This window comes from Hibiscus syriacus, unplaced genomic scaffold (assembly GCF_006381635.1).
Source record: "Hibiscus syriacus cultivar Baekdansim isolate YM2019G1 unplaced genomic scaffold, ASM638163v2 tig00111769_pilon, whole genome shotgun sequence".
Classification (NCBI taxonomy): domain Eukaryota; kingdom Viridiplantae; phylum Streptophyta; class Magnoliopsida; order Malvales; family Malvaceae; genus Hibiscus; species Hibiscus syriacus.
Window position 1 is genome coordinate 3,933,429 of NW_024063172.1, and position 22,018 is coordinate 3,955,446.

Genomic DNA, 22,018 nt, shown 5'->3' on the forward strand with positions numbered 1-22,018 from the left:
TGGCACGCAGGATTTGAACCAGCTCATTCTGACGCGTTGACACGTGGAGTTTCATGGAAAGAGAGGGAACCTTTTGACGGGAAAATTAGTGGAGGGAAGGGAGTCTGATGTTTTCCCTTTCGCAATTTGTAACGCGTGTTGTGCACTTCACATTCACCGCTGTTAATTTTACCTCAATTAGTTAAAAATGAAAAATATCACCGATTAAGTGATCTCATTATTTAAGAAATTTATTATATTTTAAAGTTTAATATTACATAGTTAGGAATGTAAATATCTATTGTTAAATAATTAAGTATTTTTCAATAAATATTATTTTATATTTATTTTAAATTTATCTAAAGTTATTATAAATATAAGTTTAATTCTAAATTTCATCCTTTTTAACTTATAAAAATTGAGATACTAATTTCTGTAATTTAGTTTATCATAATTTAATCCTCATTCTTCATTGATAATTGAACCGTTAATCACACGAATCAAGTGACCTCCGTGTTAAAATAATTTGTTGTCATTCTTTGAAAAACCAAGTTCGAGCACCATGAATGATAAATGTATGAACCTTCAATATCAAAAGATTAAGAGTTATATTTAAACAAATAATGTATTATACTTGTCTCATATTAATAAAAAAACTAAACCGTTAATATTGTTTTTTTAAAACAAACTTGAATTTTAATTATTTTTTTCATTTCCCGCATAGAATTTAATGAACTATTGCTTTTTATTCCTTACTTATAAATAATTAAACTATTAATTTCTCAATTATCGAATTAATAATAAGGTTTAACAATAAAAATAGCTTCTTAATTTTCATAAAGTATAAGAACCAAACGAATTAAAAATCGATGAGATAATCCGTTGAACCCATAAAATAAAACTAAAAATCATACACTATAGCATTTTTTATTTTATCTGGATTTTTCTGATTAATTATTATTAACTTTGCAATTTAATTGATTAAATTAATAATTAATAATTTCGTTCATTAAACTATTTGTTTTATTTTTACTTTTTATTCTTTAGATTAAACATTAATATTCGATTTATTGATTAATTAATCTGAATCGAATAATATAAAAGCTCGTTATGAGAATAATTTTCTCAATATAATTTACTCGTTCACAACTTAAAGTTTAAATTCTTTAACTTATAAAATTTAATATTTCATTTCACTAAATTAACTAATGAGTCCGAAACAAATTTTATAAAAATTCATTATAAAATTTCTTTCACTGTATTAAAAATAAACTTTTTATTATTATTATGAAACTCCATTCATAATGTCAAAAAAATTTAATTCATGATGTTCCATTAAAAAAACGACAATTTTGTATTCTGTACCATAAGAAAAACTCGTGGCTCATATTTAATCTACACTATTCAATATTCTTTATTTATGATATTGTCACCAAACCATTTTTGGTGTCTTATCTTATCTGATCGTGTTTCATTTTCATAGTCAGTATCCTCTTCTTTCTCGTATCTACTTAAAGTGGTGCTTACATAATTCCATATCCATTTCCTAAACCTCTACCTTTCACTTGTATCAAACAACAAACAGTTGTTTGGATTAAGATTACGATTAGTTCAAATTAAATTTATTTTCAAAACTTTAAATTCTAATTATTATGTAAAAAATATGTTTTTAAGGTGCTGTAATTCATTTTGAATGAAAAAAAGAGATGAGGGAATCAGAGAAGGTGAAAGAAAGAACCTTTACTCGTAAACAAGGACAGAGAGAAACATAATGGGTCTTAATTGACAGAAGTTGACGTGAGATGTGTGTGATGGTGTACTTGTACGACAATAGTAGCCCAAGATGTGTTTTAAGACATGTTTAAACAAGACATATCTTGATTAAGGAAACTGAAAACAGATAATTAATCATGTTTTTAAGATATAAAATGAACCCGAAAATGGAGAAGATCGTGTGGTGAGTTTTATTAAAGCATGACAGTGATGATAAAGTTGCTTCTTACAAAACAACCATGCTTTTGCTTATACTAAATTTTCTTACTACTTTTTCCCAGAAAAAATGGAGGCCTGGAGTGGAGAAAGAGCAAGACAGGCCAACCAACAAAAACCCAACACTGCTTTGTCTTCATCAGCTGCGAGTAACATGAAACCCATGGATAAAGGTAAGGTCATTGCTCAGTACAATGCTGATGCTGGTCTCATGGCCGAGTTTGAGCAATCTGGTGATTCTGGTAAGTCCTTTAACTACTCAAAATCAGTTATTTGTCCTCCTCAAAGTGTGCTCGATGAAAAAATGACGGCTTATCCTTCGAGAATCCAAAGGGGTGGTCTGGTTCAGCCCTTTGGTTGTATGATTTCTATTGAAGAACCCAGTTTTGGGATCATTGGGTTTAGTGAGAATTGCTTTGAGTTGTTGGGTTTGCGTTTGGATAGTAAGGATGAGTCTAAAGGGTTGAAGGGTTTGATTGGGATCGATGCGAAAAGCCTCTTCACGCCTGCATCGGGTGCTTCCTTGGCTAAAGCGGCAGCGTCGAGAGAGATTTCATTGTTGAATCCGATTTCGGTTTATTCTAGGAGCAACCAGAAGCCTTTTTATGCTATATTGCATAGGATTGATGTGGGGATTGTGATCAATTTTGAGCCTGCGCGGTTAGGTGATCATGCATTGTCGCTTGCCGGTGCCGTGCACTCGCAGAAACTCGCCGTTCGGGCCATTGCTAGGTTGCAGTCGCTTCCTGGTGGTGATATCGGTGTGTTGTGTGATACGGTTGTGGAGGATGTTCAGAAACTTACCGGCTGTGACAGGGTTATGGTGTACAAGTTCCATGATGATGACCACGGTGAAGCCGTGTCGGAAATCAGGAGGTCGAATTTGGAGCCGTACTGGGGTTTGCTTTATCCCGCAACAGATATCCCTCAAGCTTCTCGCTTCTTGTTCAAGCAGAATCGTGTGAGGATGATCTGCGATTTCCATGCGAGTCCAGTTAAGGTCATTCAAAGTGATGAGTTGAAGCAGCATCTCTGCTTGGCGAATTCCACCCTTAGGTCTCCCCATGGATGTCACATACAGTACATGGCAAACATGCGCTCGATTGCCTCGTTAGTAATGGCAGTTGTTATAAATGGTAACGATTCAACGAAGCTTTGGGGACTGGTTGTCTGTCACCATAGTTCTCCACGTTATGTGCCTTTCCCGCTTCGTTATATGCCTGTGAATTTCTTATGCAGGCAATTGGAATGCAGCTATACATGGAACTCCAATTAGCATCACAACTAACCGTGAAGAAGATTCTAAGGACTCAAACCTTACTCTGCGATATGCTGCTCCGTGATGCCCTGTTTGGTATCGTTACACAATCGCCTAATATCATGGACCTTGTGAAGTGTGATGGGGCTGCACTGTACTACGGAGGAAAATGCTGGTTGCTAGGTGTGACTCCAACCGAGTCACAGGTAAAAGATATTGTAACACCCTTAACTCATATCCAACCCGAATACAAGTCTGATGTGTCACATTGACTTTTCAAACTTTGACTCTTATAGAAAATCCCGGGAATTTTTAAAACTTTCATTAAAACGAAATACATTAATTTACATAAGACCATAAAATACAAAATCAATCAGAGTATTCATAATTAACACTTATTACATGCCAACATTCTATACATAACCAAGTACATACTTTGTCAATTACTTCTGATCTGATCTTCTAGTAATGATATTGTCTTTGCCACTTCTATTCTTGTTCTTCTCGTTTCTTGGTACCTACGTGTAAATCACTTACACGCTAAGTCATAGACTTAGTAAGGCATATAAAACATATAATATTTCATATAACATAAAGCATACATAAACATATATCATCATTATCATTAAGAAACACACACATAACATCATATGGTTCATGTAACACATTTCAAACCACTTACCTTTGATAACCATTTATAAACCCATCGTATACATATCACATTCAGTATGTTTGTTTGATCTCTTTATTAGCCCATGTACACTATTGAGAACTTAATGTATGTGAGTACATTGAGGTTGTGCACCAATGATGTCACCACAGCTCGTATTGATTCCCTCATGGGGCACCGAACCTTAGTTCAGTATTCGTCCCGAAGGACCAGTCCATAGATCCCGAAGAACCTAGGTAAACAGTCCATATGTCCCGAAGAACATAGGTAAACAGTCCATATGTCCCGAAGAACATAGGTAAACCCTCGACCCTTGGCATGCCAACTATACCTCTAGCTCTCTTATCACATAACATGGGCATTAACATTCATAACAGTTCAATTTACTTATTCATATCCTTTCTCTTATGAACATATATATTTTCTTTTCAGTCACGTACCAAATGTACGTGTAATCATTGATCTTATAATCACATGTTCATTCTCTTCGGTCACATACCATATGTATGTGTAAAAACATATATCTAATATCATATAACACGCATCACAAATGCATGTATTCACATAAATCATTTCTTATAGCTTTATTCATATCACATATTCATATAAGCTCATATCTTATTTCACATATACTTTCCATATAACATATATATCTCATAATCACACAAATCATAACATTGAACACCAATCAAATAACATTTTAGGAGTTACTTCTTACCATAGTAACTTCATCATTGGCTCATAGTAAGCCAAATGTTTATTCAATAATATAATACAAATTAAATTGCACTCACCTTAGCTTTGCTTTGATTCGATTATAATCCTTCAGTTAATTCAGAACGGGATCACGTTCTATATCTACATAATCATACATAGATCTATATCAGTATCATAACTAATATACTCTAATGGTTCACTCTTTAGACCAAGAGAAAAGTCAATTTCATCTTTTAATGAAGGTATGCATCGATGCACTACTGATGCATCGGTGCATAAAATGCATTCGATGTTGTATTATTACTGGTATGTATCGATGCACTACTTATGCATCGATGCATGAATTGCATTCGATGTTTTTTATTTTAAAAGAGTGCATCGATGCACTTCCTATGCATCGATACACCTTCAAACGATTTCTGGGTTTTAACCTTGATGCATCGATGCATTATGAATGTGCATCGATGCACTCTGCCCAGAACCTCTTTTTTGAACCCGAAAATTCATTCATTTTGGATTAAATCCTTCATGTTTCATCCCCTTTTTCAGTCTTAACTCTAGTACACATACTTAAACCAATCTATATTCATTTATTTCATCTTAAACCTCAAAATCCTATCTTCCATATGTAATTCAATAATTACATCAATTTTGCAACATGTTTCAAATCCAATTCTATTACTTCATATCTCTTACTTAGATTGATAACAAGTCATATCCAACTTTCAATTCTTGTTATGAACTCTATTCCAATATTTCATTCAAGAACCTCTAATCTTTAATCTTCTCTATCTCCTTTATCTTTTGATCTTAAGATAACTTAAGCTTTCCTTAAGCTTAGTTATCATCTAATGAACAAAACCCAATCTTAAACTTAACAAATAATTAACTAAGTAGAAGACTCACCTTTGAGCTTGGAGATACGGGAGGAGAGGAAGAAGAAGGAGAAGAAGTTCTGGAGAAATATCTCCCTACATGCTTATCTCTTAATAAAGAGATAAGACTTGTATCTTTTAGATAAAAAGACCATTTTGCCCTTTAATTCCTTTAATAATTACTAACAACTTTTAGGATTTATTTCCAGATAAATCATTGAACTAATCCATTCTTCTACTTTAATCACCAAATTCTGAAACTTTACAATTAAGTCACTAACCCATAGTTTGGGATATTACAACTCTCCCCTCTTTATAAGAAAATTCGTCCTCGAATTTTCATTGCACAAGGAGCTAAAATACTTTATATAATTCTACTATTCATTTTCACCTATTACTTCTTCAATAAATCTTTCGTGATATCATAAACTTCACTTCATTGCTTAATTCTTCCATTAACTTTTTCCTTTAATTCTAATGGGACACCTTCAACATATCCTACTTACTCGAGCACTCTGCCCTAATAAAGTTGTCATTACTACATCACTATAAAAAAATTCTAATTACATTCTCAATTATTTCACAAAATTACTTCTAATCAATGAATATGCAAACCCATATCAAACAATAGTATAATGTATCTATTATATCGTAGAAAAGTACATGCTATTATCTCTGGATCATTAAAATCTTCATTAGTATTAATATTATACACTCGAGCAGTGGAGCGTATTTCCTATTGAGTAGAGGATTCAAGTTGGCTTCTGCCTCTACCTCTTCCTCTCTGAGACATCGAAGCATATCGCTCCGATTGTACTGACTCTTTTGTTCCTAATGGACAATCTCTTACGAAATGTCCCGTTTCACCACATCGAAAACAAGCTCCAGAAACGATTCTACATATTCCACCATGGTATTTTCCACAAGTCTGACAACGTCTCTTTTGTGTTCTGTCCTCATCAGATCGTACTGACTGAGTCTGTCTCACTTTCATTTGATTTGATTCTCTAACGGAGGATACTACCGATCCAGATCTTGCCTGAGACTGAAAACCAAAATCTCTACCTCTCTTGAATGGTGCAGAACTCGATGAAGCCCCAATTCTTTTAGATGATTGGGTTCTTTGATCCTTAAACCTTTCATTCTGAGCTCTCTCTAGAGCTTTAGCACGATTTACGATTTCTTGAAACGAAGACAAGTTCAACACTATTAACATTTCTTTCAATCTCGGGCGCAAGCCCTCTACAAATCATTCACACGCATCCTTCTCTGTTGGAATTAACTCGGCCGTAAAACGACTTAACTTGTTAAATTCACACTCATATTCATATACAGTGAAATCTAATTGCTTTAGATTTAAGAATTCTTGCTTCATTTGTCTGATAAACTGGTCTCCTATATACTTGTGCTTAAATTCTTCTAAGAACAAGGACCAGATCACTTGGTCATTTGTCATTCTCAGAGTGACATTTGTCCACCAGATTCTCGCTTGCCCACAAAGCAAGGAGACCACTCCATCTAACTTTTCCACATCAGAACAGTGGAGTCCATCTAACATTATTTTCACATCATTGAGCCAAAGGTCCGCAACAACAGGACCTTCCTCAACTTCACCTTTGAATTCAGGAGCTTCTAATCTCTTTAATTCCTTTGAGACATTCATCTTCTGAGTAGAGAAAGTAGGAGGTTGAAAACGTGTCAGAATAACGTCCAACGTCCTGAAGAAAACATCTTGATCTTGTACAGGCACTCCAGTAGGTGACTGTTCTTCACCTTGCCTGGCAAGGGCAGGTGAATTACTATTTTCAGCGAGTTTATCATCTCCCGCTTCATTCCTAGAACTACCTTGTTCGGACATCTATAAAAATACGACCATATAGTTCTATTAGCAAAACAGCATACTTACTATTCCATCAGATCAGAAGTTTTCACTATTTTGTTGGCATGTATACCTTATAAGACACTCTAGACTTCAGTTTATGCCGAGAATCGACTAAACCGTAGCTCTGATACCATTAAATGTAACACCCTTAACTCATATCCAACCCGAATACAAGCCTGAGGTGTCACATTGACTTTTCAAACTTTGACTCTTATAGAAAATCCCGTGAATTTTTAAAACTTTCATTAAAACGAAATACATTAATTTACATAAGACCATAAAATACAAAATCAATCAGAGTATTCATAATTAACACTTATTACATGCCAACATTCTATACATAACCAAGTACATACTTTGTCAATTACTTCTGATCTGATCTTCTAGTAATGATACTGTCTTTGCCACTTCTATTCTTGTTCTTCTCGTTTCTAGGTACCTACGTGTAAATCACTTACACGCTAAGTCATAGACTTAGTAAGGCATATAAAACATATAATATTTCATATAACATAAAGCATACATAAACATATACCATCATTATCATTAAGAAACACACATAACATCATATGGTTCATGTAACACATTTCAAACCACTTACCTTTGATAACCATTTATAAACCCATCGTATACATATCACATTCAGTATGTTTGTTTGATCTCTTTATTAGCCCATGTACACTATTGAGAACTTAAGGTATGTGAGTACATTGAGGTTGTGCACCAATGCTGTCACCACAGCTTGTATCGATTCCCTCATGGGGCACCGAACCTTAGTTCAGTATTCGTCCCGAAGGACCAGTCCATAGATCCCGAAGAACCTAGGTAAACAGTCCATATGTCCCGAAGAACATAGGTAAACAGTCCATATGTCCCGAAGAACATAGGTAAACCCTCGACCCTTGGCATGCCAACTATACCACTAGCTCTCTTATCACATAACATGGGCATTAACATTCATAACAGTTCAATTTACTTATTCATATCATTTCTCTTATGAACATATATATTTTCTTTTCAGTCACGTACCAAATGTACGTGTAATCATTGATCTTATAATCACATGTTCATTCTCTTCGGTCACATACCATATGTATGTGTAAACATATATCTAATATCATATAACACGCATCACAAATGCATGTATTCACATAAATCATTTCTTATAGCTTTATTCATATCACATATTCATATAAGCTCATATCTTATTTCACATATACTTTCCATATAACATATATATCTCATAATCACAAAAATCATAACATTGATCACCAATCAAATAACATTTTAGGAGTTACTTCTTACCATAGTAACTTCATCACTGGCTCATAGTAAGCCAAATGTTTATTCAATAATATAATACAAATTAAATTGCACTCACCTTAGCTTTGCTTTGATTCGATTCTAATCCTTAAGTTGATTCAGAACGGGATCACGTTCTATATCTACATAATCATACATAGATCTATATCAGTATCATAACTAATATACTCTAATGGTTCACTCTTTAGACCAAGAGAAAAGTCAATTTCATCTTTTAATGAAGGTATGCATCGATGCACTACTGATGCATCGGTGCATAAAATGCATTCGATGTTGTATTATTACTGGTATGTATCGATGCACTACTTATGCATCGATGCATGAATTGCATTCGATGTTTTTTATTTTAAAAGAGTGCATCGATGCACTTCCTGTGCATTGATACACCTTCAAACGATTTCTGGGTTTTAACCTTGATGCATCGATGCATTATGAATGTGCATCGATGCACTCTACCCAGAACCTCTTTTTTGAACCCGAAAATGTAACACCCCCAACCCGTATCCGACCCGGATACGAGTCCGAAGTGTCACATTAACTTTTCAAACATTTATTCGTATAAAATAGTGAGTAATTTAAAACTTTTATAACATATAAATGACTCGTTTACATAAAAGACATTTTCATTATTACAAAACTAATCAGAGCATGTATCTTTCACTTATTATTATTTCCATATAACTATTCGAAACATTTATAAAACGGTTCATAGCTTAAACGATAGATTCTTTTGGAAAACATGCCAACTAGAACTTTATATACTAAAATACATATTATTCACATCTTTTCTGATCTGACCTTTAGTAAGGAGAACTGACCTTTCTTGCTCCAAATTGCTCTTTCCTCTTCTCGAAACCTACGTGTAAATCACTTACACGCTAAGTCAAAGACTTAGTGAGGCATATAAACATATAAGGTAAACGGTAACTAATAATCATACCTAAACAATTCTTACTATCATTTCATACCACTCATACTTTTACATGTAACGAATATATGCATACATATATGTCCTTATCATTCATATATCTTATCTCATGTTCCTATGATCTTTTATGTCCATATCATATAACATATACCATAACCAATTGCACATATACATATCATGTCGTGTACACTATATATATGCTATCATAAAACACGTACACCCAAGCAATTATATTATCATCTTCATTTCTTTCTTATTTTATCACTATCATTGATTCCTTTCATCACATGGTCTTATAAGTTACCATTTGTACAATCAATATCACCCATGAAATTCCACAAGGAAACAAACATATTATCATATTATTTTATTAATATTATTTATTTAATAGCCCATGATACTCATGTGAGAACTAAAGATATGCGAGTACATAGAGGTTGTGCACTAACGCTGTCACCACAACTCATATAATTGCACCGAAGTGCCGCGTAGAATTGCACCGTAGTGCCATATAATAATGTCCATAAGGACCACATATCATTCCTTAAGAATCATATACATATGCTAGGGATCAAGTATGAGTCTCACCAGACTTCACACATGTTCCAAAGAATACATATATGTCCCGAAGGACCACATATCATTCCTTAAGAATCATATACATATGCCAAGGATCAAGTATGTGTCTCACCAGACTTCACACATGTTCCAAAGAATACATATATGTCCCGAAGGACCACATAGACCCTCGACTCTTGGCATGCCAACTATACCCCTAGCTCTCATGACACATAACATGGGCATTATCTTTTATATCCTTTTTCATATTCATGTAACCATATCATATATTCATATAAGCTCATGGTTTCATTCACATATACATGTAATCACGTAGTTTCTTTCATGTAATTCATGTCACTTTTCATATGAATTCATATTCATATGTCATATAGGATTCACCCTCATGTATCACATATACTTTCTCTTTCATATGTCTCATAACATTTCTCATGTGCTCATATGACATGTAACTCATTGTCATCTTATCATGTTATCACATAAACATGTCATCTTACAATACATACAAAACATATCAATTCCTATATTCACATATACCTATCACTTCATTATCCTTATTATTATTCTTATCATCATCATTAATCCCTTTTACTTACCATATTCATATCAATAACACATATACCCATGCACACATATAAATCATAACAAATACATACTTCTATGAATTCATGTTTTTCACTATTGGAAATAGACTTATCACAAGTCTTATTTTCCCTTGAACCTCATATACTAGAGAATGTGCACTCACCTTAGCTTTGCTTTGATTCGATTATAATCCTTCAATTGATCCGGAACGGGATCACGTTCTATATCTAAATCATCATACATAGATCTATATTAGTATTATAACTAATATACTCTAATGGTTCACTCTTTAGATCAAGAGAAAAGTCAATTTCATCTTTTAATGAAGGTATGCATCGATGCACTACTGATGCATCGGTGCATAAAATGTATTCGATGTTGTATTATTACTGGGATGCATCGATGCATGCCTTATGCATCGATGCACTAATTGCATTCGATGTTTCCTTATTAATGGGATGCATCGATGCACTACTTATGCATCGATGCACAAATTGCATTCGATGTATTTATTTTAAAAGAGTGCATCGATGCACTACCAATGCATCGATACACCTTCAAACAATTTCTGGGTTTTTAACATTGATGCATCGGTGCACTATGAATATGCATCGATGCACTCTGCCCAGAACCTCTTTTTGAACCCGAAAAATCCTTCTTTTTGGATTAAATCCTTCATATTTCAACCCCTTTCATATTCCTAACTTTCATATACATAATTAAACTCATTAATATTCATTTATCTCATCTTTAACCTTAATATTCTCTCCTCTTTAGGAATTTCAAGAATCATACCCTATTTTCCACATGTTTCAAATCCAATTCTAACACTTAATACTTCTTAATTAAGCTGATGGCAAGTCAAATCCAACTTTAGAACTTCAAAAACCTTTCTATAACAAAAGTTCATTTATAAACCGTTAATAGAAATTCCTTTCTAATTCTATCTCTTTGGTGTTTTAAACTTATATAAGCTTTCCTTAAGCTTATATAACCCTCAAATACTCAAATCCAACTTAAAACTTTTAAGAAATCAAAAGCTAAATCAAACTTACCTTTGCTCTTAGCTTCCACGTGAAGAAGAAAAAGAAAGGAGAAGAGAACTCTGTAGAATTCTCTCCCTTTCCACGTGTATATAATTCTATTTTTTTCCTTAAATGATCAAATGACCATTTTACCCTTTATTTCCTTTAATAATTACTAAATAACCTTCATCATATATATCCAATAATCATTAAACTACTTCATTCTTCTACTTTAGTCATCAAATTCTGAAACTTTACAATTTGGTCACTAACCCATAATTTGGGATGTTACAAATCTCCCCTCCTTTTAAAAAAATTCGTCCTCGAATTTTCACTGCACATCCTGAAAAGGACATATCTTCTAACGTTCTCATGATGCTTTCTGAACTTAATCTTTTGTATCATCTTTAATAACTTGGTTCTTATTTTTTTAATTATTCGACTACCTTTTTACTTTATATCTCCTATCATGTCACTTATCAGATAGACAATAACATTAATTCTTATTACTCAAACTCATAAATCAATCAAATTCCTTGTCAATCTTCAATTGTCTTTCAAGAATCACCAAACTTTTATTTCATCCTTACTTGACTGATTCCAAAACTTCCTTAATACATATAAATCTTTATTCATTTCTCTGACTACATCCAATTGACCAAGAAATATAATCTTAAATCTTCATCATAACTGATTAAACATACACTTTGTATAACTAAACAATTTCTCATATTACCTGACATACCTTTCTTACTTCTGGTTAAACTTATAACCTATATCTCAACATAATCTTTATCACATCTAATTCTTTAAACTTCATCCTTTCATTTTCTTCATAACTCAAAATATTCTTATACGCCAATCATATATTTCTTTCATGTTCACATACTCTTTTCCTATCACTTAAACTTATCTATGATTACCAGTCTTTATTATATCTTTATAATTTTACTAATCAACTTCACTTATACAAAACCTCATTCTTATCGTATCTTTCTTGTATTTTCTTCCTTCAAAATTTTCTTTAAAACTCATAAATATTTATCTCCTTGCCTATATCATATCTATATGATCAAAATATACAACCACATCCAGATTCGTATCTCATTTGATTAACTTACTTTATGTTTCCTTCAAATCTGATAATTCTAACAGCCATGCCATTACAGCTAATTAATAACAACTTTTCAATCTAGGGCGTAAGCCCTGATCAAATTAATCTTACACATCATTTCAGTTAAAATCAACCCATTGTAATTCACTTATTGAACCCATACTCTCATTCATATACAGTATTATGCCTTGTCTCCTTTATTACCTTCATCGAACCATTCATATACATTCTTTGCAGTCGGAATTATTTCAACAATAGTTTACTCAACTAATCAAATAAACATTCAATCTCATACACCATTTCACTTCCATTATTCAAGCTTAACATTCTAACTTCCTTTATTTATAAACTGATCATTGATGTACCCATACTTAAACTCTTCTTATCAATCCTTAGTTTTACTCAAACATTTGAATCCTCAATTCCTTCACTCTATCACTTTACTATAATCACAGTATACAACTGTATCCAGATTCACTTCATATTTGGTTATCATAACCTACCATATCTTGAAATCTTATAATTTCAATACATTCCGTCCCATAATCTTGTTAGCCCACGCTAACTCTTTCCATCTTAAATACAAAAACAATATCTACCTCACTTGATACATTTAAAATACTTCTTATCCTTCACATTATTTAATTTCTAGCAAAACACTTAATCCATTCCTTGATCTTTATCCATTTATCCTTTTATAATCCGCATTGTCTTATACATAACTAAACCATATCATGTTCTTCATAATCCCATGCTCTTTTATATCACATATATTTATCCATAACTATCACTTCTTATCACATTTTCATTACTTTGATAGTCAACTTTACTCGCACAAAACCTTATTCTTTACCATTCTTATACTTATGTTTTCTCCACTTGTTTAAAAAAAATCACCAGATTTCAATACTTTTTCTGCTTCGATTTACATAACTTCTAAAAGAGCTTTTAACCCAATTCACAAGGGTTGTCTTTAACCCTGACTTATCCTCAATTAACTCTTTGTTTAATCTTTCAAGATCAACCCTACTGTTGGAGTCTGTCGAACTCTCATCTGATTTGATTCTCTGACGGAGAATACAAATAATTCATGTCTGGTTTAAAGTTGAACCAGAATCTCTACATTTCTTTGATGATGCTAAAATTCTATGAAGCACTAATTCTCTTAATCATCTAAGATTTTATTTCTCCAAACTTTTCATTCTGAGCTTTTTCTCTTTAAAGCTTTAACACAATTAAACATTTCTTGAAACGATAACAAATTCAAAACCAGTAACACTATTTTAATTTAAGGCGCAAGTCCTAACAAAATATCACATGTATCATTTTCAGTCGGAATTAACTCAGCAGTAATTCTGCTTAGCCTAATAAACTTATAATCATACTCATACAAGGTGTAATTCCCTTGTTTCAAGATCGTGTATTCCAGTTTCATCTGTTTTATAAACTGGTCATCAATGCACTTATTCTTGAACTCTTATACAATTCTAATCACATCATTTAATCTTTTAACGTTCTTATGGTGACAATTGTCCACCATACTCTAACTTACCAAAGTAGTAACAAAACTACTCAATTCAACATCTCCACTTTGAAGAAATGAAAACCTTCTATCATATCATTCAACCAAATGTCTATAACAATAGAACCTTCCTCAAATCCACCCTTGAACTTGGGTGCTCGCAACTTTATCAACTAATTTGATACATTCATTCTATGAGTTAAAGAAGTATAAATTGAAAACACATAAGAACATTCTTCAATCATGAAGAATAATTTTCCAAATTTTATACAGGTATTTCCTGAGGTGTTCGCTCTTCTCCCTGCCTGGCCAGGGTAGGTGAATGTTATTACCTTCAGGTTTATTACCTTTCACTTCTTTCGAAGCTCTTATTATCATACTTCTATTATCACATAATAATCTATTTTTTATTAGCAAGACAACATACTCCTTACACTATCAGATCAGAATTTTTCACTTTGAGTTGGCATGTACACTTTTTAAAACACTTATGACTTCGATTTAAGCCTAGAATCGGCTAAACCGTAGCTCTGATACCATTAAATGTAACACCCCCAACCCGTATCCGACCCGGATACGAGTCCGAAGTGTCACATTGACTTTTCAAACATTTATTCGTATAAAATAGTGAGTAATTTAAAACTTTTATAACATATAAATGACTCGTTTACATAAAAGACATTTTCATTATTACAAAACCAATCAGAGCATGTATCTTTCACTTATTATTATTTCCATATAACTATTCGAAACATTTATAAAAGGGTTCATAGCTTAAACAATAGATTCTTTTGGAAAACATGCCAACTAGAACTTTATATACTAAAATATATATTATTCACATCTTTTCTGATCTGACCTTTAGTAAGGAGAACTGACATTTCTTGCTCCAAATTGCTCTTTCCTCTTCTCGAAACCTACGTGTAAATCACTTACACGCTAAGTCAAAGACTTAGTGAGGCATATAAACATATAAGGTAAACAGTAACTAATAATCATACCTAAACAATTCTTACTATCATTTCATACCACTCATACTTTTACATGTAACGAATATATGCATACATATATGTCCTTATCATTCATATATCTTATCTCATGTTCCTATGATCTCTTATGTCCATATCATATAACATATACCATAACCAATTGCACATATACATATCATGTCGTGTACACTATATATATACTATCATAAAACACGTACACCCAAGCAATTATATTATCATCTTCATTTCTTTCTTATTTTATCACTATCATTGATTCCTTTCATCACATGGTCTTATAAGTTACCATTTGTACAATCAATATCACCCATGAAATTCCACAAGGAAACAAACATATTATCATATTATTTTATTAATATTATTTATTTAATAGCCCATGATACTCATGTGAGAACTAAAGATATGCGAGTACATAGAGGTTGTGCACTAACGCTGTCACCACAGCTCATATAATTGCACCAAAGTGCCACATATAATTGCACTGAAGTGCCGCGTAGAATTGCACCGTAGTGCCATATAATAATGTCCATAAGGACCACATATCATTCCTTAAGAATCATATAATATGCTAGGGATCAAGTATATGTCTCACCAGACTTCACACATGTTCCAAAGAATACATATATGTCCCGAAGGACCACATATCATTCTTTAAGAATCATATACATATGCCAAGGATCAAGAATGTGTCTCACCAGACTTCACACATGTTCCAAAGAATACATATATGTCCTGAAGGACCACATAAACCCTCGACTCTTGGCATGCCAACTATACCCCTAGCTCTCATGACACATAACATGGGCATTATCTTTTATATCCTTTTTCATATTCATGTAACCATATCATATATTCATATAAGCTCATGGTTTCATTAACATATACATGTAATCACGTAGTTTCTTTCATGTAATTCATGTCACTTTTCATATGAATTCATATTCATATGTCACATAGGATTCACCCTCATGTATCACATATACTTTCTCTTTCATATGTCTCATAACATTTCTCATGTGTTCATATGACATGTAACTCATTGTCATCTTATCATGTTATCACATAAACATATCATCTTACAATACATACAAAACATATCAATACATATATTCACATATACCTATCATTTCATTATCCTTATTATTATTCTTATCATCACCATTAATCCCTTTTACTTACCATATTCATATCAATAACACATATACCCATGCACACATATAAATCATAACAAATACATACTTCTATGAATTCATGTTTTTCACTATTGGAAATAGACTTATCACAAGTCTTATTTTCCCTTGAACCTCATATACTAGAGAATGTGCACTCACCTTAGCTTTGCTTTGATTCGATTATAATCCTTCAATTGATCCGGAACGGGATCACGTTCTATATCTACATCATCATACATAGATCTATATTAGTATTATAACTAATATACTCTAATGGTTCACTCTTTAGACCAAGAGAAAAGTCAATTTCATCTTTTAATGAAGGTATGCATCGATGCACTACTGATGCATCGGTGCATAAAATGTATTCGATGTTGTATTATTACTGGGATGCATCGATGCATGCCTTATGCATCGATGCACTAATTGCATTCGATGTTTCCTTATTAATGGGATGCATCGATGCACTACTTATGCATCGATGCACAAATTGCATTCGATGTATTTATTTTAAAAGAGTGCATCGATGCACTACCAATGCATCGATACACCTTCAAACAATTTCTGGGTTTTTAACATTGATGCATCGGTGCACTCTGAATATGCATCGATGCACTCTGCCCAGAACCTCTTTTTGAACCCGAAAAATCCTTCTTTTTGGATTAAATCCTTCATATTTCAACCCCTTTCATATTCCTAACTTTCATATACATAATTAAACTCATTAATATTCATTTATCTCATCTTTAACCTTAATATCCTCTCCTCTTTAGGAATTTCAAGAATCATACCCTATTTTCCACATGTTTCAAATCCAATTCTAACACTTAATACTTCTTAATTAAGCTGATGGCAAGTCAAATCCAACTTTAGAACTTCAAAAACCTTTCTATAACAAAAGTTTATTTATAAACCCTTAATAGAAATTCCTTTCTAATTCTATCTCTTTGGTGTTTTAAACTTATATAAGTTTTCCTTAAGCTTATATAACCCTCAAATACTCAAATCCAACTTAAAACTTTTAAGAAATCAAAAGCTAAATTAAACTTACCTTTGCTCTTGGCTTCACGTGAAGAAGAAGAAGAAAGGAGAAGAGAACTCTAGAGAATTCTCTCCCTTTCCACGTGTATATAATTCCATTTTTTTCCTTAAATGATCAAATGACCATTTTACCCTTTATTTCCTTTAATAATTACTAAATAACCTTCATCATATATATCCAATAATCATTAAACTACTTAATTCTTCTACTTTAGTCATCAAATTCTGAAACTTTACAATTTGGTCACTAACCCATAATTTGGGATGTTACAGAAAATTCATTCATTTTGGATTAAATCCTTCATGTTTCATCCCCTTTTTCAGTCTTAACTCTAGTACACATACTTAAACCAATCTATATTCATTTATTTCATGTTAAACCTCAAAATCCTATCTTCCATATGTAATTCAATAATTACATCAATTTTGCAACATGTTTCAAATCCAATTCTACTACTTCATATCTCTTACTTAGATTGATAACAAGTCAAATCCAACTTTCAATTCTTGTTATGAACTCTATTCCAATATTTCATTCAAGAACCTCTAATCTTTAATCTTCTCTATCTCCTTTATCTTTTGATCTTAAGATAACTTAAGCTTTCCTTAAGCTTAGTTATCATCTAATGATCAAAACCCAATCTTAAACTTAACAAATAATTAACTAAGTAGAAGACTCACCTTTGAGCTTGGAGATACGGGAGGAGAGGAAGAAGAAGGAGAAGAAGTTCTGGAGAAATATCTCCCTACATGCTTATCTCTTAATAAAGAGATAAGATTTTTATCTTTTAGATAAAAATACCATTTTGCCCTTTAATTCCTTTAATAATTACTAACAACTTTTAGGATTTATTTCCAGATAAATCATTGAACTAATCCATTCTTCTACTTTAATCACCAAATTCTGAAACTTTATAATTAAGTCACTAACCCATAGTTTGGGATGTTACAGATATAGCTGACTGGCTGCTCACCACTCATGAGGATTCTACTGGATTGAGTACCGATAGTTTGGCTGACGCTGGCTACCCCGGTGTTGTTTTTCTAGGTGATGCGGTTTGCGGCATGGCTACTGCCCGAATCATTTCCAAGGATTTCTTGTTCTGGTTCAGGTCTCACACTGCCAAGGAAGTGAAATGGGGAGGAGCCAAGCATCACCTGGAGGACAAGGATGATGGTGGAAGAATGCATCCGAGATCCTCGTTTAATGCTTTTCTTGAAGTGGTGAAAAGTAAAGTTTGCCTTGGGAGATTCCTGAAATTAATGCTATTCACTCTTTACAGCTTATAATGCTCCAAGGTGTTAGGTTATGGCCAGCAGAACGAAACCGAGATGCAGGGAATCAAAGAACTTAGCTCAGTGGCATACGAAATGGCTAGATTGATCGAGACTGGAACAGCTCCAGTATTTGGAGTTGATGCAGTTGGTCTCATAAACAGCTGAAATGCGAAAATTGCAGAGTTGACAGGTTTACAAGCCGATGATGCAATCGGGAAACTCCTGGTCGATGTTCATGAAGATTCACGAGAGGTGTTTAACAATCTCCTAGGAAGAGCTTTGTAAGGTAATCTCAAACACAGTTCTGCACTTGTTTTTTCTTTCATATTTGATTCGATGTACAGTTTGTGCATTTGATGTCCTTGCTGTTTCATAATATCTTCCAACATGGTTATTTACATGTTTCAAATGACACGGTATCTCATTTTTGCCTAATAAAATCCAGGTTAGGAAGACAAGAATATCGAGATAAAACTCAAAAATTTTGGGCTTCATCCGAAGAACTCAGTTGTTTATATTGTGGTGAATGCCTGCACAAGCAGGGATTACACAAATGATGTTGTTGGTGTGTGTTTTGTGGGTCAAGATATTACTTCTGAGAGAGTTGTGATGGATAAATTCATCCGTTTGCAAGGAGATTATAGAGCTATCATACAAAGTCTTAGCCCTTTGATACCTCCGATATTTGCTTTCGATGAGAACTCCTGTTGTTCTGAGTGAAATGTAGCCATGGAAAAACTGACCGGCTGCAGCAGAAGTAAGGTCATAGGAAAAATGCTGGCAGGAGAAATCTTTGGTGGTTTATGTCAGCTCAAAAGTCACGACTCAATGACTAGATTCATGATCCTGTTGTATCAAGGAATAAGCGGATTGGATTCCAAGAAGCTCCCGTTAGGACTTTTTGATAGAAAAGGAAATTTTGTGGAGGATTGAAAAACTTGAAACTTTGGAACAAAGCTTGCATAATCAAACTTATCAAGAACATCCTAGCAGGTGAGGGATCGTTATGGGTTGCCTGGATCAAAAGTAATGTATTAAAGGAGAAAGATTTCTGGCACATCGAAGGAAGTCCCAATTTCAGCTGGAGCTTCAATAGGATTCTAAAGCTTCGGCCCGAAGCTTACCCTGCTATCACGAATCATACTATCACCGCCAAACATATTTGGCTGGAAATTAGATTGAATGGAGACAAAGTAAAATGGCATCCTTTGATTTGGTACCCTTATCATATTCCGAAACATAGTATTATAGCATGGATGGCTATTCTTGATCGACTCCCGACCCGGGATCGACTTTAGCGAATGGGAATTACCACTTTGGGGAATTGTGTGCTTTGCAACGGAATGATGGAAACTCGGTCTCACTTATTCTTTGATTGTCCACTGGCTGCTAATTTATGGGACTCAATATTGCTTCATAATGGGTTAAAGAAACCACTTTCAACCGGGGAAGACATGATCACATGGGCAAGCAATAACTGGAAAGGCAAATCTCTTCTCTCAACCATTTTAAAGATTGCTTGGTGTGCCAAAATCTATGTGCTATGGGAGGAATGCAATAGACGAATTTTCCGAGGATGTACAAGGACTGCTAACGACCTTTTTGCTTGTATCAAAGATTCTGTTTCTACCAAACTGAGGGGGGCTAATATTAATATGTCTGATAGTATCAATATTTCTCTATGTAATTCTTAGGGTATTGATTAACCGATATTTTGTCTTGTAAGTATGGTGTACATATGATTTTTGTGATCGGTTATTTTTGTAGTAGTTCTTGATTCGTTGGGTAATAAAATAAAATTATCCAACAAAAAAAAACAAGCGGACCATTGCCGATGGGAACATAATTGGCTGTTTCTACTTTTTACAGATCATTGAGCCTGGCATGCACAGGGCTAGTGAACACAAGCAAGAGAACAAGTTGTTTTAGAAACCCAGGCACTTAGTTTACACGCGACAGGAGATGAGAAATCCTCTGAACGGTATTAGATTTACACATAAACTTCTAGAAACTACACCTATTTCCGAAAATCAGAAGCAATTCCTTGAGACCAGCGATGCTTGCGAAAGACAGATCTTGGCAATAATTCAGGATATGGACTTGGGAAGCATTGATGAAGGGTAAGTCTCAATTCAGTTCCATGATCTTAATGATTCAACCCTTGAAGTCTCGACATTACTCCGGTTTGTTCGTTTTGCTAAAATCTATGAGAAACTATCAACGAGTGATTATGTTTTCCCCCTGGTTTGAAGAGTACCGTAATACTACTGATGTGTAAATTGTTTGAAGGAGCAGAGAGCTAAGCATGGAAGAATTCGTTCTAGGGAATGTTCTTGACACCGTCGTCAGTCAAGTCATGATTTTGCTAAAAGAAAGGAACTTACAACTTCTCCATGAAACTCTGAAGGAAATCAAAACACTATCCCTATACGGTGATCGGATTAGGCTCCAGCTAGTCCTATCAGATTTCTTGCTTAATGTGGTGCAGCATGCTCCATCTCCGGGTGAATGGGTAGAACTCAAGATATCACCCGGTCTAAAGCTAATACGAGATGGCAACGAGTTTGTTCGATTGCAGTTCAGGTAAACACACAGTTTGTCTCAGTTTTTGCTATTGCTTTGTTCCTTGGTCTATCAGAAGGTTCTCTTTGAGTAATGGTGTCATTTTCCTTGTTCCTGTAGGATGACTCACCCAGGGAAAGGCCTTCCTTCCACTCTTATTCAAAAAATGAACGAAGGCGGAAATGGTTGGACGACACAAGAAGGACTCGGGCTGAACATGTCACGGAAGCTTCTAAACAAGATGAATGGACGTGTTCAGTATGTCCGGGAACATAACAGATGTTACTTCCTCGTTGATCTCGAAATCAGAACGAGGAAAGGAAGGCTAAAAGCATCACAAGGAGAATAATAATTTCCTATGCATGCATGCATATGCATATACTTCTTTGTTCTGAGTATAAAGGGAAATTGAGAGAAGCTTCTGAGATTTGCTAGCAGTTGAGATGTAAGAGACCCCAAGAGATTTGTGAAATAATGACTGTAAAAGTTAACCTGCTTATATCAAAATAATT

The 22,018-nt window shown here is 33.7% G+C and overlaps 1 pseudogene; it reads left to right on the top strand.

The window, feature by feature from the left end:
• Nucleotides 1-1,970: 1,970 nt before the first annotated feature.
• LOC120169699 lies at nucleotides 1,971-21,978 on the top strand (annotated as a pseudogene).
• The last annotated feature ends 40 nt before the right edge of the window (nucleotides 21,979-22,018 follow it).